Here is a 15,602-nt window from a genome sequence, read left to right on the forward strand (position 1 = left end):
TTCTGCATCTGATCTACATACTTTCTACCTTCCAGAAATATCCATAAGTGTGTAACCGGAACTCTCACAAGTAGGGGTCTAACTGAGTACCTCACTTGCAAGATGTGAAACATTACGCATCTGGTGGCAACAGTCACTATGGCTACAATCTGCAACTGATTTCCATGCTTCCATCTCACTAGTATTGTCTTTTAGCTGCTATCAAGGTAACAACTGTAATTCTAAAATATGGAGCATAGAAGACACAATCATAACCACCCTGTTACCCTGTTCCCACAGCTATCTACTACCAGAATCTTTCTGAATCTATTTGTATCATGTCCTCTACTGACCCTCTTTACAATTTCCCTCCACTCTGCCATTCCTCAGCCCTGCCAAACCACTCTACAACCACAGTCTATGTTTAACTATAGACCACCCCACTTTTCCAACTCTCCACAAACATTGCTGTCTCAATTTTTCAATACCCTCTTATTCCTCCGAAAACACCCTACCAAATTTCCATTTCTCCTTGCACCATTCACCTCCCCTTACCCACTGGCAGTCAATTGTCATGAAAGTTGCCTTTTCCTCCTCCCACCCACCACAAGCTACACCCCTTCTCACACTCAACTCCTAAGCACCCAGTTCACACAACCCCCGATATGCAGTGCTCACCACCTTCTCATCCAGCACACCCATGCAATGAGTGGCTCCTACTTATATTTCCCCTCTTAAAATGAACATGATCAAATTCCTCCTTATTCTCCTATTAATGGAGCTCTATTCATTCCTCCTCACAATACTGCCTATTATCTTTTGGGCAACTCAATATCTCTCATCAGACACAATGTCTACCTTATTTTGCTCTTCCTCTAGAACCTGCATATACCGCCCCTTCAGTACTACCTCCTCCATATGTCATAAGCAAACATTTTGTCTAGAGAACAAATACTAATTCATCAATACCCACTCCACGGCTAAAAAAAGCTATTTTTCATCTATAATCTCAACTTCTATGAAATAACATATCTAATGTTCATTATTGAGGCCTCATAAATGAATGTCTTTGCTTCCATAATACCCAAAGAATTCCCTAATGATACAAAATAGAACTGGAAAAAATGAAAGTGCAAAAGAGCACAAAAGATCGATATTGCATAAAAGGATTTGATTCTCACTATGCCAATTGTTTTATTCACAACCCCTCAAATATCAAGCATGTATTCCTACACAATCCAGCCTTCATTGAGTCTATCATAACAAACACTATTTTTCGTTCAGACTCAAAGTGCTGAGAGATCCCAAAAATCTCTAAAATGTAGTCATCTTTGAACCTCAGTTAAGAGGCTGAGGGAAAGTCAGTGATTTCCTGCTGCTCTGAGCAGCTGTCAGTAATGAAAGCCTTCCCCAGTTTATACGTTCCATTCTCAGGCAACTTATCCCCTCAGTGTCTAAGAGTCATGGCTTTGCTACCTACCAACTGTCTAGCTATTGGCTCCATCTACTCTGACCAAACACCTGTACCGCCTAAAAATGTTGTCATGTGCTTGACCCTTCATTCCAGTCAGGCTCACCCTCTTTAGACCAGGGGTTTATCGTTAATAATTTGCGTGTGACAAACGTGCCTGTAACTTATACATTCCTATAATGGCTAGTTTCGTCTTCTTCTGGATTTTACTCTTAACTGTCCTATCTTGGATCTTAACCTCCTTCTCATGTCTAATCCAACTTCCTCCTCTTGGCTCCTTCCACCTGATGCCTATTGCCCTCTCCAACCCTTCTCCTTGGATACTGTGATGACTCTCATCTCCTTCCTTTTTGCATAGTATAACCTCATACTCTTGTCCTATCCTAACAATGTTCCTCCCCAAAGCTCATCCTCAAAGGTTGTGGTGGTCCTCCTTTGCTCCCTTTTGTTATCTCCAACTTGCTCCTGTTGTCTTCCCCAACCCACTTTGTACTCTCTATCCCTCCTCCTCAAATGTTGTCAATATTCTACTCTCTTCGGCTTTACATTCTCCAACTTTCTTGACTAATTTTCTGCAAACCACCTCCTCTTGTCCTCTCCAAACCTTCTCCTTAAATGTTGTGATGTTCCTCTTATCCTGTCTTCCCCTTTCCATCACCCACCTGCTTCCTTAAGTATTGTGATGGGGCTCCTCTTCTCCCTTTAACTTTCTCTAGCCTCATCCTGTTCTCTTCTCCAAACCCCTGCTCTTTTTAGGTCTCATTCTCTCTCTTCACCTCCTTCCATTTCCTCTCGTCTGCCTCACCCATTCTTTCCTGATGCTCTCCACTCCACTTTGCTCTACTCTATTCCAAACTCTCCTCTTCTACTCATCTCATCTCCCTCCCTACCCGGTGCTGCTTTCGGGATTTTCTACTTTCCCATTCCTACCCATGAGGGATGGGTGTTAGATTATGCACTTCATGTGTGATCATTCATACGTGGGCCCTGGTATTGGTCATTACATGACCTTGGCTGGTGACTCTGTTGGGATTGAGGTTTAAGGCCACCTTTTTTCCTTTTCATATCAAACCTTTTTATGTACTTTCTGCCATCTTGGATTCTTGAACCTCACACCTTTTTGCAGGGACTGCTCAAGTGCCAGCCGGCCCCATGCCACATTCCTCTATATCTCCAGGACTGCTACAGGAGAACACACGTGAATGCGGCTCTGCATGCATCATTCCCTGCTGCAGCTTTGCTCTGTCCTACTAACCTTTGCTCTTCTGTCTAGGGAGGGAGACACCACAGGATACCCCAAGGGGTATTGGGCAAACATAGGAAATCTCCACTCCCACACAGTTATTTCCAAGCAATGGGTCATTATAAAGGGACAGTCTCCTTTTTTGGGCACATATGATGAACCCCTGCCACACAAAGGGGGCATGACAGAGGTGACATGGGGATCCTCCCTATACCATGCACAGCCCCTTATTATGGAGTGTGTGTAGGAACTCTGCCACCTAAGACACCCTGCCATCCATCCCCAGATCCAGCAGGGGAATACATCACAGTACACACAAAAGAGCCAAGGACCTTCAGGGCTGCACTATCCCCAATGCTGTGGGAAGCAGAGAATGTAAGATTCACTGTTCAGTTAGAAGCAGAATGTGCACCTCTTAAGGAAAATTGCACATCTGTTAAAAGAGATCTAGAGAAGGGAAATGCAGAGCTGAATGCACAGTTCAGGAAGCAATGTGAAATAGAAAGGTCCCGCACACAGGTGCTTATCTCTTTTCATATCTACCATACCATTGAGGAAGAGCCAGGCAGGACCATCTCTTGACTTCTACCAGGGGTGGACTGGGATCCAAAAGAAGGCCTGGAAATATTTTTTTTTCAAGAAGCCCCATTTTACATATTTTCAGCAAGCCCAACCCTTTTCCTATGAGAAGAAATTGATGAAATTCTCCAGAGTTCCCTATAGGCCAGTCCAGACATGCATTCTACCCCAGCCTTCCATGCCTTCCACCCCATCTTCCACAATGATAAAATCCTCTGACTGTCTTCCCCTCCACAGACTTGGCTGTCATGCCCATAGTATTTCCCCAGCGCACCCTATCATATCCTAGAAATCCTGCCCACCTTATATGTCAATTCAACCCATTGGTACCTCTCTCCTTGTAACATGTCTTTTGTCAGCTTCCCCCAAACCAGCACCTTTACTGCAGAGGATAAGCAGGACTTTATTAGTATTAAAACACATTAACCACGTGAGATGATCTGCATTCTGTTCATTAATTAGGTCAGTTTCAAACAGTTTCAGCAATGGTTTAAAACTGTAAGACTTATGGGTCAGACAGGAAGGCATCACAGCTGAAAGTGCATAATTCATCATGTCCAGTAGCAGAATAATAAAATAAATGAGACCTTGAAGATGGAATGATGGAATGATTGAACCATCTGCACCCTGCTTGCCAGCACCCCTTATTCTATTACAGCCCTGACTTATACATCTCCATTCAACAACAAACTTATAACATGTTTGATATTCCCCTGGCATTACTGCTACAGCGCAAAACAATATAACTAATGTATTCATTCATGCAGTTATATCTTGTGAAATTCTTTTTGAGTGAATATATTTAAATACAATGTAAATACAACTGGAACACACTTTGTTTTCTTGCTCTGTCTATGATGAGTATTAGAGAATGGAACTTCGAAATATCAAAAATGGGCCAATTACTTGACATTAGATGTGACTATGAGAAACAATAAACATTTGAGGATATTGTGCCGTGGAGTGAGATGGCCAGAGACTTGGCTGTGCTGCATTATTACATACTCTAGAAGAACCCAGTGCATGACTGTAGTCTCCAATGCCACGACCGTTGGGCGTTCAGTCCTACTCATCATTGTCTCCCACTTCCGGCTACAACTAAAAATACTATGCAGCCACTTCCTAAGCATAGTCTGTTCATAGTGGCAGCATACGGATCTCACTTACCATAACCAGGAGTACTCATGGGGAGATCAGTGTTTTTCTTCCCAGAGTGGGAAGGACGAGCGTGTGTCCCACTTGTTGTTGTACACGTACCCGCTGGTAGAGCATGGAATCAGCTGGCATTGCCTGCAGCATAGGCAGTATGCAGTGCATATCTGGCAAATGCACACCGCTGTATAAGTGTTAAGTTCATAAGTTATTATTAACTATCACATGGAAGGAGAATGTGTATTATCTTACAACATACAGAGTTGTAATACTGCCATATGGTAGAATATGTGTAGTATAGTATAGTGTGCAATTTGCAGGAGCGTGAAATGTATACAAAACCTATGCTGGATCACTCATAGTTTGAACCAGAGAACCACTGTACATACCTAAACCCAATAACAACAGGGACAGCGCAGTGCAGTACTTTCACTACAAAGGATTGTATGCAAGTGAAGGTCCACAACATGACACACATTAGCTAAGTGAATTAACAAGGACAGAATGCATTTTACAGTCAGCATTTGTGCCAAATATCCAAAGTAATTCTACTGTAATGTAGCAGGGGGAATACAGCTTGGGCATGGTTATCGCTTAATGGATATATGAGAGCGACCTACGGGCATCACAAGACAGAAATCGGCCATGTGACCTGTGAGTACAGTTGTAATATTCGCAAACACACCACAGAAATAATTCAATGGTCTTTATTATTTTTTTATTAGAAAAAGCAGACAATGTAAATTGACGTTTTGACGGTGAAGTTCACCCTTGGAGAGTATCAAGTCTGACAAGTGTGACGAATATGAGGATGTCATCCCTTCTTCCCACGGGCAGACCTATCCCATGGGGCCAGGGTGGTGCATCCCCAGTATAATAATACCCTTGGGGGTGGTGCACCAAGGGAGGACCACATGGAGGAGGAATCCCCCTATGGGATTTGGAATGACTATTCTCAGGAGACGCGGCATACCCCTGCTTCAGTATCAGCAACTCCATCTCCAGTGGCAGCTCCTCCTCCCTCCCATTTAGTCAGAGCCAATATGTTCTATTGCCAAAGAAGTCAGACTAATACACCTGACAGGACTGAAATATCAACTAAGTGCTTTGAATTGGGTGGTAAAAGAAATACTGTGAAGGTGAAGATGACCGAGAGTCTGATGATCACTTTGGAGGATCAATGTAAGCGGTCTAGTTTTTCACTTGCAGACATTGGCCCAAAGGAAAGCAGCAAATCAGTGTGAGAGTTCAAAATGAGCTCAGCTGGGACGCAAAGGGAGAACAATACTCTGAGAAGGAACTGGGGGAGTCGTGCACTGGGCAACTGGATGAGAGACGAATGGGAAGCCGTGTAGAGAGAGAAAGGAGAAAGCAAACCTGGTCCATGCTGGAAGGGTTGCTCACGCTGCTGCCAAAACAAATCTCTAGGCAACGCAGGCCCTGGAAATGCATCAATGAGAAGAGTCACACAACCGGGCAAAGTGAGGCAGCCACAGAGCTGCTGCAGACCCTGCCCGCACGTGAATGCTACCAGAGCCACCAGGAACAACGCAGCTCCTCAGTAAATGCTGGTACCTACAACAAAGAAATTAACAGGTACATGGGTTACCCGAGATGTGATGGAGGTCTGGGAAAGTAAGGGGGTGAAGAGCGAAGTTGGAAGAAGTGGGTCTGGACCCGCTAGTCTTTGAAAGGTAACGAGTAAGAAGTGGGACTGGGACCCCAAGGAATCAGAGGGTCTGGGACTCTGAAGTAACATTACGAGTTTGGGACTCTGATCTCTTTGAAAGTCAAAAAGTAAGAGAGTTGAGGACCCGAGAGCAACAAAGAGAAAAGACCTCTTTGGAAGTCAAAGAGTAAGGTGTTCTGAGACCCCGGGAACAGTCAAGAAAGAAGAGTCCTATGTTTGGCAGGAGAGTGAACCAAACATATACGACAGTAAAGTGCGACTATGGGACCCGCAGCCATATGATGTACCAAGAAGAGAAGGCTCTGAGACCCTAATTGAAGAAAGAGCGAACATGAACATGTTGTATGCTCGGCAGGAGAGTCTGGGTCCTGCACCCACACAAGAAGTTGAGAATAAAGTGGTCAACGACCCTGGAAGTAAAAGGACATAATCCTAAACTTGGTGGAGGAGTGTGGCAAGTTGATAGGTTAAAAGATTTGTAAATCTGAGAACAATATCCTTGTGGATTACCCAGTGACAGTTACCTAAAAGGATATGGGGTTCAGAATCCCAAAAGGAATGAAAGAAGAAGAAATCTGTGGGAAAGGAACACATCCCTGACCTTGGAGATCTATACCTATTAAAAGTGTTTATTTTATAACCTTTTAGTCTGACAGGCTGGGAACTTTGCTGTTTGCTTGAACTGCCATGAACATTTTTAAGAGATCATCCTTGCACAGTAGGGCTAAGTTGTAGACATTTGAAACATGACAGAGACAGACTTTTTACTTTTGAACATTCTGACAATTTCACTAGTTTTCTTTGAGGCAGGGAACCCCCGCTTAGCTATATGGATAGAGAGGTATTTTTCCAACTTTTCCTTGTTTAACATAAGTCTATACCCAGAAATATGCTACCATTGCATCTGAGTATTACTTCTGCACCCTTACACAAGCCAGTACTCATGTGTCCCCGCCCCAACACCAGGTGACTTCATGTCACTGAGACAGCACTTTTCAAATCGTTACTTTTAATTTCATATATAAATGTGTTCTGGCAAATGCAGTGTTTGATACAAATGATAAACATGTATAAGTCACAGACACAGGGGTCTTCAATGTGATTATTTCATAGTGCAGCATGAGGAAAAGGGGCCTGGGCAATGTGGTATCCCAGCAGCTATCTGCACCTCTCTGGGCACAGTGTAGCCTTAATGTACTTGAGCGTGATTTCTAGACATACTACTTTTTTCCAACCTTCAAAGACTATTTCATCAACACACATTGTCATTATTTTGGCCCCTAAATATCCCGTAGATCTGGCCTGATGCAGCCATCAGGAAGCCTCCATTGCATAAGCAAGGATAAAAGAATGCTTGCGTATTAGCTGATGCCAATTATGCATTAGTGTCTAACATGTGATGAACCCTAATGCATTATTGGCTACATTCCAGGGGGTTGGGGTGTGGGGTGTGGGGCGTGTGGTTAGGGGAGGTGAGGTGGCCTGATATTTGAATTTTTCACAGAGTTTGTGTCTACTGCATACGGTTGGTGCCCGGTGGCTTCTTGCTCTGTGGTTTAGGCAAGGGGAAGGTGGGGATGTTTAATGACAACTGAGAGCACTATTTCATGCTTTACCACTGACTGAAAACTCAGTACAATCTTTTATTTACTATCAATTGAGAGAACACATGATGAGAATGAAATGGTTGCTGTTTCAAAATGTTACAGTTCAGCAGTTCGACTGCCCGTGTCAATGGTAGAGAGGTGGGAAGGTACATTACAGTCACTGGGATCAGGATCCCATGTTTGTGCCACTCTATTGCGTACAGTGGCAACATCGGTTTCACATGGCCAACTGTCCTGCAGAAACTTCCAACAAAATGTACTTCCAGTGAATACCTTTTGAGAGCTTCCAACAACTGATGCTTGTCCATGGTTTTGTGAACACACGAGTAACAAAGATTAGTGTCCAGATATGCAGGCAGGTTCCTTATCCAACAATGTCCGGCACTTCATGTATTCCTCATCTTTGGAATGTGTGGGTTGCTCTCCATAATTACCTGGAATCACATGTGTCCTGGGCATAAAGATTTTTACATGCAACACCAAAGCCCCATAGACAATGTTTTCCTTGAAGAAAATCAGTCCATTAACCCTCTAATGATGACCATGGTTTATGGGGCGTCAAGACATGAATGCTGACTACATGTCTCATCTGCGGCTTACCAGACAGTTTCCCTTAGTTGCAAAACATCACCCTGGGGAAATGTTAGGTGTGATGGGTGCTCTGTCATTAAATAGCGTGTCTGTGAGTCCATTGCCTACCTCAAACCATTGGTCTTCATGCAACCTCTACTTCTCTTTATTCACATCAATGGTCATGGTTCAGAACCTGGAACAGACCAAGACACACTGTTATTGTTCTGTTCTTCAACACTGTAGATAAAAAGTAATGTTTTCTCCCCCCCTCATGTAACACCCCCCCCCTCGTTGAGCATCTTTAATCTCAGACGGCAAGCCTGCATGTGCAATGTTTCGATACCCTGTCTCCAAATGAAGCACCTCTCATACAGACCATTTGAGTTTCCTATCATGAATAATGACCTAAGGCCAGCAAGAAAATGACCTACTGTACAGTCCTGTACATATATATAGTGCAATTCAAACTCTAATGACACCTAAGGGGAGATGGTGCACCAAGAAGTGGGGTGCGGGTTTATGGTCCCAAGCACAGTTGTGTCTTACATTTCACAGTTACGTTTGTATTACATTTCAGTGTCTGAAATATAGTAGAGTGAAAGGAAATGTCAGTCTTCAGACCAGGCAAGAGATTCTTATTTCGCACATACTGTAGAATGCAGCCTGAAACCCTTCCAGAACGCCTCACATCACTCACTCAATATTCACTCATGTGCTTGGGTGTCCCCCCTCTGTGTTAATACATAACACAATGTGAGAGGGAAGTAACAGAATTAAGAGCCATTTCTGCCTTTCTTTTATGCTATAGCCAGCATTAAAATGTCCCTTCAGCTTGGTGTTGATCTTCGGATCGATCATTTTAGGAATTGTGCAGTAATGGGAAACTGGATATTGGGGTTAATTTTCCCTTGAGTTGCAATGACGAAAGAAACAAAATGGTTCTCAAAAGGTACTTTAAAGTGAGGTAACATCGGGATCATAACATGCTCCTGCATCTAAGGTTTAGTAGATCAATTTACTGCAGCAGTGGGTGCAGAATTCAAGGTTTGAAACCTTAGTAGTCAAGGACACTTGGTTTTTGCATTCCAGGCAGCAGAGAGCGCATATCTAAAAGGTGCAAATCAACACCTTGCAAGAGGGAAGGAGCCAGAGGCCATATAACCTCAATTCAGTGTTGTCTTCTTGGCCGGAGGATAACATATGATGCCTTTGAAGTGAGCCACCCCAGTCAGTATTACAATAGCATGCAAAAAGACATCCTCGCAAGGTCATCCAGCTCTGTGAGGTCACATCACGGAGACTGAAAACCACAAGATGGGCCCAAACCTATGAAAAATACAAACAGTCAACATTGGTGGAGAGATTTGGTCAAAGATCTCATGGGTACTCCCTATTAGTGCTTCCTTGTAACGGACTCCTTATTTATCCTATTTGTTTAGCAGGTACCATTGTTATTGAAATTGTGTGCATGGCGCTTATCAGAATTTTTATCTTGTGCGCTCTGAATTATATAAATGTGGACTGCTCCTGACTTGACTTGTGCGTGTTCTGTTTACTTTAATATCTTCTTGCCACAAGTTAGTGTGCAGAGAGAAAACCCCTCTAATTTTTGGAATCAGGCATTAGAACTGAAAGCTCAATGCTAGCACTACAATTCCCAGGTTCCCCAGTGCCTCTTTTTACGAAATGTCAGGCACTTCAGCGCCAATGTTTCTAAGCCAAGCTGGTCTTTGCTGTGCCGGATGTACCACTTGTTGCTTGTCGCAGATAACTCTCTCTCCTGTTCGTAACATCAGTCCTTTCTCCTTAACCATGGTTTATCACCCAGAGCTTGTCGCGCTACTCGCCGCCCAGAAATTGCAGTGAGAAATACTGGTTAAAAACATATTGCCCAGTGGTTTCAATAGGTCGAGTCCAAACCTCAAGCTCGAAATCAGTCGCTGGACTGGTTGTGGATGTTTTACCTATGATGCTCCCCTCTTTTGCCAGAGACTGCTCCTGTCTGTAATATCTGTCCGTAGGAACTGCAACTGTTCGACCATTTAATCATTGTCCAAATAGTACACCCTCAATCAGTAATTCATGAAACAACACTCCACGACATACTGAACCCTACAAATATTAGAGACCAGATCGCTGATAATTGTAGGACATCTCTTCCTATACTGCATTTAGAGTACTCCATCAATGCAGAAATACAAGGCAAACAGCATACCAGGTCTATGGTTAAATCTCTGCAACATTCTATTATCAAAATGTCCCTCCTAAACACCCGGTCATTGAAAAGTCACGCTATTAACATACATGATCATATCCAGGAAAAAGAGCTTGATATAACATGTGTTATGGAGACTTGGTTAAATGACTCGAGTGGTCCGAAAATAAGTTGCCTCCGACCCAGCCGCCACCATCCCCCTCACTCCAACACACACCCCAGTTTAAAAAAAAAAAAGGAACATGGTATGGGAGGTGGTGTGGCTCTCTTAGAAAAATCCGACCAGCATGTTTTTGAATCTCCAATTGACTGATCCAGTTGTGAAATCATCCATTTAAAAGTTGTTCCAAATTAAAATTACTGCATAAGCTTTCTCTTGCTTTATCGTCCACCCGAGACCATTGCAAGCTTTAATGAGGATTTGATCAACTTGGCCCTCTTAATAAACCAAATAGTTCCACTATTTTACTTAGGGACATGAATCACTGGCTGGGAAATCCTGGCGATGAGGATGCCTGGGAATTAGGAAAACTTCTTAAATGCACAGACTTTAAAATTCTCAATACCGGGCCAACCCATGAACCATTTCCATGGAAATTATGAATACCAGAGCTTGCCCATGGACCGGCCACTTTTTTGTGGAATGTTGTATATACCTTCCCCATAGACCTCTAAAAACAGACATCCTGCCAAAATGAATAACTAGGATGTATTTAAAAAGGGTTAATCTAGGGGAATTAGGAACATGTTTAAAGCATATCATGGTCCTTACTCAGGATTCTGACCCATCAGAGATTTTGTTAACCACTTATAATTCTCAATTAAAGTGTATTTTGAACAGAGTGGCTCCTTTAAAACCTCAAATTATTTGACACAGGACTAGCTGACAATCTTGGAATACTCCCACCCTGGTCAAGGTAAAAGTTGAGAAGAGACAGCTTCAACGGATGTGGGAAAAAATCCAACTACTGAAAATAAGGAAGCCTGGAAATCACTACAATAAGCCTATACAAAAAAACCTATGCGGCAAAAAAGAACTTTTCTAACAATGAAATTGAGTCTGCAGAGAATAATTCGAAGAAATTATTCTAAATGTATAGAAGATTGGAGAATCCAAAATGACAGCCCCTGCAGTTCACAGCCACTGACGATGACTGGAACATGGCGCAAAAAGCCTTTGCATGTAAACTCACATCGGTCCGCTCCAAGATTTCGACTTCTCGAAGCAAGATGTGAACCACTTGCCTTTGACTATCCAAAGAGAAATCATTCAGCACCGTGATTTCTCTTTTTCACATGTATCAGAAGAAGAATTGCAAATGATTCTTAAATCAATGCATGCTCCATCTTGTTTGGTTAAGAATCTTCTACCTAAACTCATTTGACAAAATCCTAACATATTTGTGCCCACTTGGCACGTTTTTGCTAATTCTTCCTTCAGCGATGGAAATATCTCAGACACTATCAACACAACAAGTGGCCCAGTTATGTGATGTCATCAGTGATATCATCAATGACATTTGTGATGTCATCTTTGATGTCCTGGGTGATAGTCTTAGCAGTGCACGGTGGTGGCGCAAGTTATAGTTGCTTAGCTTACCATAACTGGAGAATTTCAGAGGTTTTTCGGTTTTACCTGTAACTATAACATCCGTTTAACAAGGTTTCTTCAGTGAATTGCATAGGTTTTGGCTAGTGCACCTTTCCCGTGCTACAAGTCCCTTATATTGTACTCCGTCCCCCCAATGTGGCAGCAGTGGAGGTTGTGAACAGTGCGGTAGTCCACAAACGGCGGATGGGATTTGCAAGACTTAAAATCATAGGGGAGAGCCAAAAAAATATAACCATTAACCAACAAACAGATGTACCTAAAATCACAAGTAATTTTTACATGTAAGCATTCCTTTCCTGCAAATACTCACGTTCAAATATACATTTTTTTGTTGAAGTAACACACATTGCAATGGTATGCACCAATAACAAACCATAACTGTACAATTCATATCATCTACCCAGTTCAGCTCTGGATACAGATGAAAAACAGCAGCTGTTTACTGGACTACACATCCTTATTAAATAGTAAGTGCATTTCATTTTTTTTTTTCTTTTAATAGCTTATATTACATAAACCTTTGTTGTGAAACAGAAGCCCTTTTCTTTCTCACAGAAATGGCAAGCACACAAGAATGGTTGGAAGAGAACTGTCCAAGCGATTAAATGAGCGACGATAACATCTCCATGGTATGCAATACATATTGTACTGTCAACCAATAATATACATTGTTTACACCATACTAAAATAATTGTTTCTATTTCTCTTACAGTACATAGTGTTCATGACGAAAGCATGCCCCAGGTGCATCATTTTCAGTCCCCACAATCAGAAACAGAAGTCGCATCCCCAGATGTAGATAGTCAAATCAAGAACTTAGCAACAAAATTGGACACACTAACTAATAATATGAATGAACATGTACAAAGCGTGAAAATCCACCTCATTAAAAATGTTTATTTTCACTGTCCCACTTGGACCTTTGGCCCTTCCGTCCAGAAGTCCTCCCCAGCCAATTCTGAACATTATATGCAAAGATGATTTCATGAAACCTCAGTCCCATCCTCCCATCGTGATTATTCCACAGAAAGGCCTCATTCTCCCATTTATGTTTCCCATTCCGCTACCCCATCCCTTTCTTAAATGAATATATTTTTTGTACTACAAATATTTTTTGTATTGTTTTGTGGTATTCCCTTGTTTCTTAAATGTCCCATTATGAGTCCGCCAAAATGTTCGCACTCAAAATGGCGGTGCTCTTGGAAAGGTGGGATGTCCGGACATGTCCTTGTTCACATTGTGCACTTTTAATTAGTCCGAGGCCACCTCTCCTGTCCTATGACAATCCACCAAATGCGTGCTGAAATTTCTCGCCCAAAGGTTTAAGGGGACAGGTGACAGGGCCAGGGACGTCCGGGGACGTCATCATGTCAACGCGCCTGTGCGCCTGAATCGGCATGGACAGTTTAAAAGTGCTTTTCCAGCCAATCTTGGGTGTTTCAAGGATAGACTTTACCCCTGCACAGTTTGCAGGCCCAATCTGCGTTGATCTGGAAGCTTTTCAGAACTTTCCAACACCTATTTCTGACTCGGTAGTCCCAGAACAGCACAACGGTCCATAGACAGTTCCTCTAAAGGGACCCACGCATTACTTTTCTTCATTCTTAATCTGGCTGTCCAAGAGAGAGCATCTGGAGAAAACATGTTTCCAAAATCTCTGAAAACCTGCTGCAAATGCATCTCCTATGGCCATCTTTGCTTCCCAAGAACCCCCACCACCACAACCTCAACAACCTGCAGAGCCTCAAGGGGGGAACAGTCATGGTAATACAAAGGAGGATCAAGAAGAAGAAGAGGATGAAGTAGAGGAAGTCACTGTCACCAGTACTCAGAGTGAGCCCTAGGTGCGGTAATTTTTCCCCACCGTTGGAAATGTACCAAAGGCACATGCAAACAAGGTTTGGTGCACTCAGTGCAAAGTTGTACTCAGTCGCAGGAAACCTGGCTTGTATTGCTACGGGACTACATCTATGAGCGTCACACCAAATTGGCCCATCAAAGTGCTCTGAGAAAGGCATTACCTTTCTCAGGTAAGATCAGGTTGACTTCCTCCACCCCATCATCTTCATCTGCTCCTCTCACCACAAAAGATACTCATTTGGGGCAGAGGATCCCAGCAGTGGCTTCACAGATCATACAAAACCCACTTGACCCTTACCTTTCAGTGCTATGCATGTACTGTGAAGCTCCGATCTGTAGCGGGGAGCAGTTTCGGAGTGCTTTCGAGGCTGCGGTCAAGGAGCATGAGAAACACTGCCACCTACATGATTAAGGACCACCCAACATCTTCCTCTCACCCCCTGCTCCTTCGTCCCTGTGGTTGGTCCCCCTTCGCTCCCCTACCTTGCCTCTCCTGAGAAGAGGTGGCAAAGAAATACAACATTTTAGAAGCCACAGTTAAAAAAATAGAAGTGGGAAAAAAGGTTGCAGGCCCCTGAGCATCCCACTAAGTCAGCGGATAGCGCAGTAGTCCACGGGCATTTAAACATTTCGGGTCTGGGGAATTTGGAAACATAGGGCCTCATTACACGGTAGGCGGTAGGGTTTTACCGGTACCGGTAAGGGCACCGGTACCGGTAAACCCCTACCGCCTTACTATGAGTTCCCTTTGCGGGACCCGACTTTAACGGCTGGTTTTACCAGCCGTTAAAGTCGGGTGCTGCAAAGGGACCTTTGAGCTAATTACGGTACCGCAATTTGCGGTACCGTAATTAGCACCTTCCCCATTCCCATTATGCCCTATGGGAGCAAAAATGGGAATGGGTAAGGGCCTTGGTGAATGGGGAATTACCGCCCCCGCTCACCTTGTAGTAGGGCGGTAATTCCGCCATCCACCACGGCGGACTCGGTACGGTACCGGCGGCAACCATGGCGCTAATAGCGCCATGGTTACCGCCTACCGTGTAATGAGGCCCATAGTAATTGTTTTTGTTTCAAAAAGGGTGGCTCTTAAAAGAACTGGTTTTTGGGTTTTTTCGCTTTTATATTTTACTTTTAATTTTTGGTTTCACAAACTGAAGTAAGAAATCATTTCACTGATTTCAATTATTTCTTCTCACTTTTGCAAAAAAGAACAGCTGTAAAGCATTGTGAATGGTTTCCACAAAAATCTGATTTAATGTTCTCATCATGGAACAATGTTATGCCAACATCACAAGCAAAAGCACATACAGCTTTATTGACGTTCCATTTCGCTTTTTCCATTTGCGGACCAAATGAAATGGAAAGCATCCACATCTGTCTCTGGGCAATTCGAGAACAAATTATTAATGGATTATGGAACATTTCCTTCAACTTTCCCAATATGTCCTTCATTACAAACTTCCATGAGACTCCAGTCAGATGCCGCAAACTTTTCCCACCAAAATGAATAATAATAATGTCCAGATGCTTCAATTGAACCATATTTGCACAAAATGGAGCAAGTCCACCCACTTTATGCCACGCACTCCGTACCAGAAAACTTCCAAATCAGAAAATC

This window comes from Ambystoma mexicanum, chromosome 1q (genome assembly GCF_040938575.1).
Source record: "Ambystoma mexicanum isolate Mex_15411 chromosome 1q, UKY_AmexF1_1, whole genome shotgun sequence".
NCBI classification, from domain to species: Eukaryota; Metazoa; Chordata; class Amphibia; order Caudata; family Ambystomatidae; genus Ambystoma; species Ambystoma mexicanum.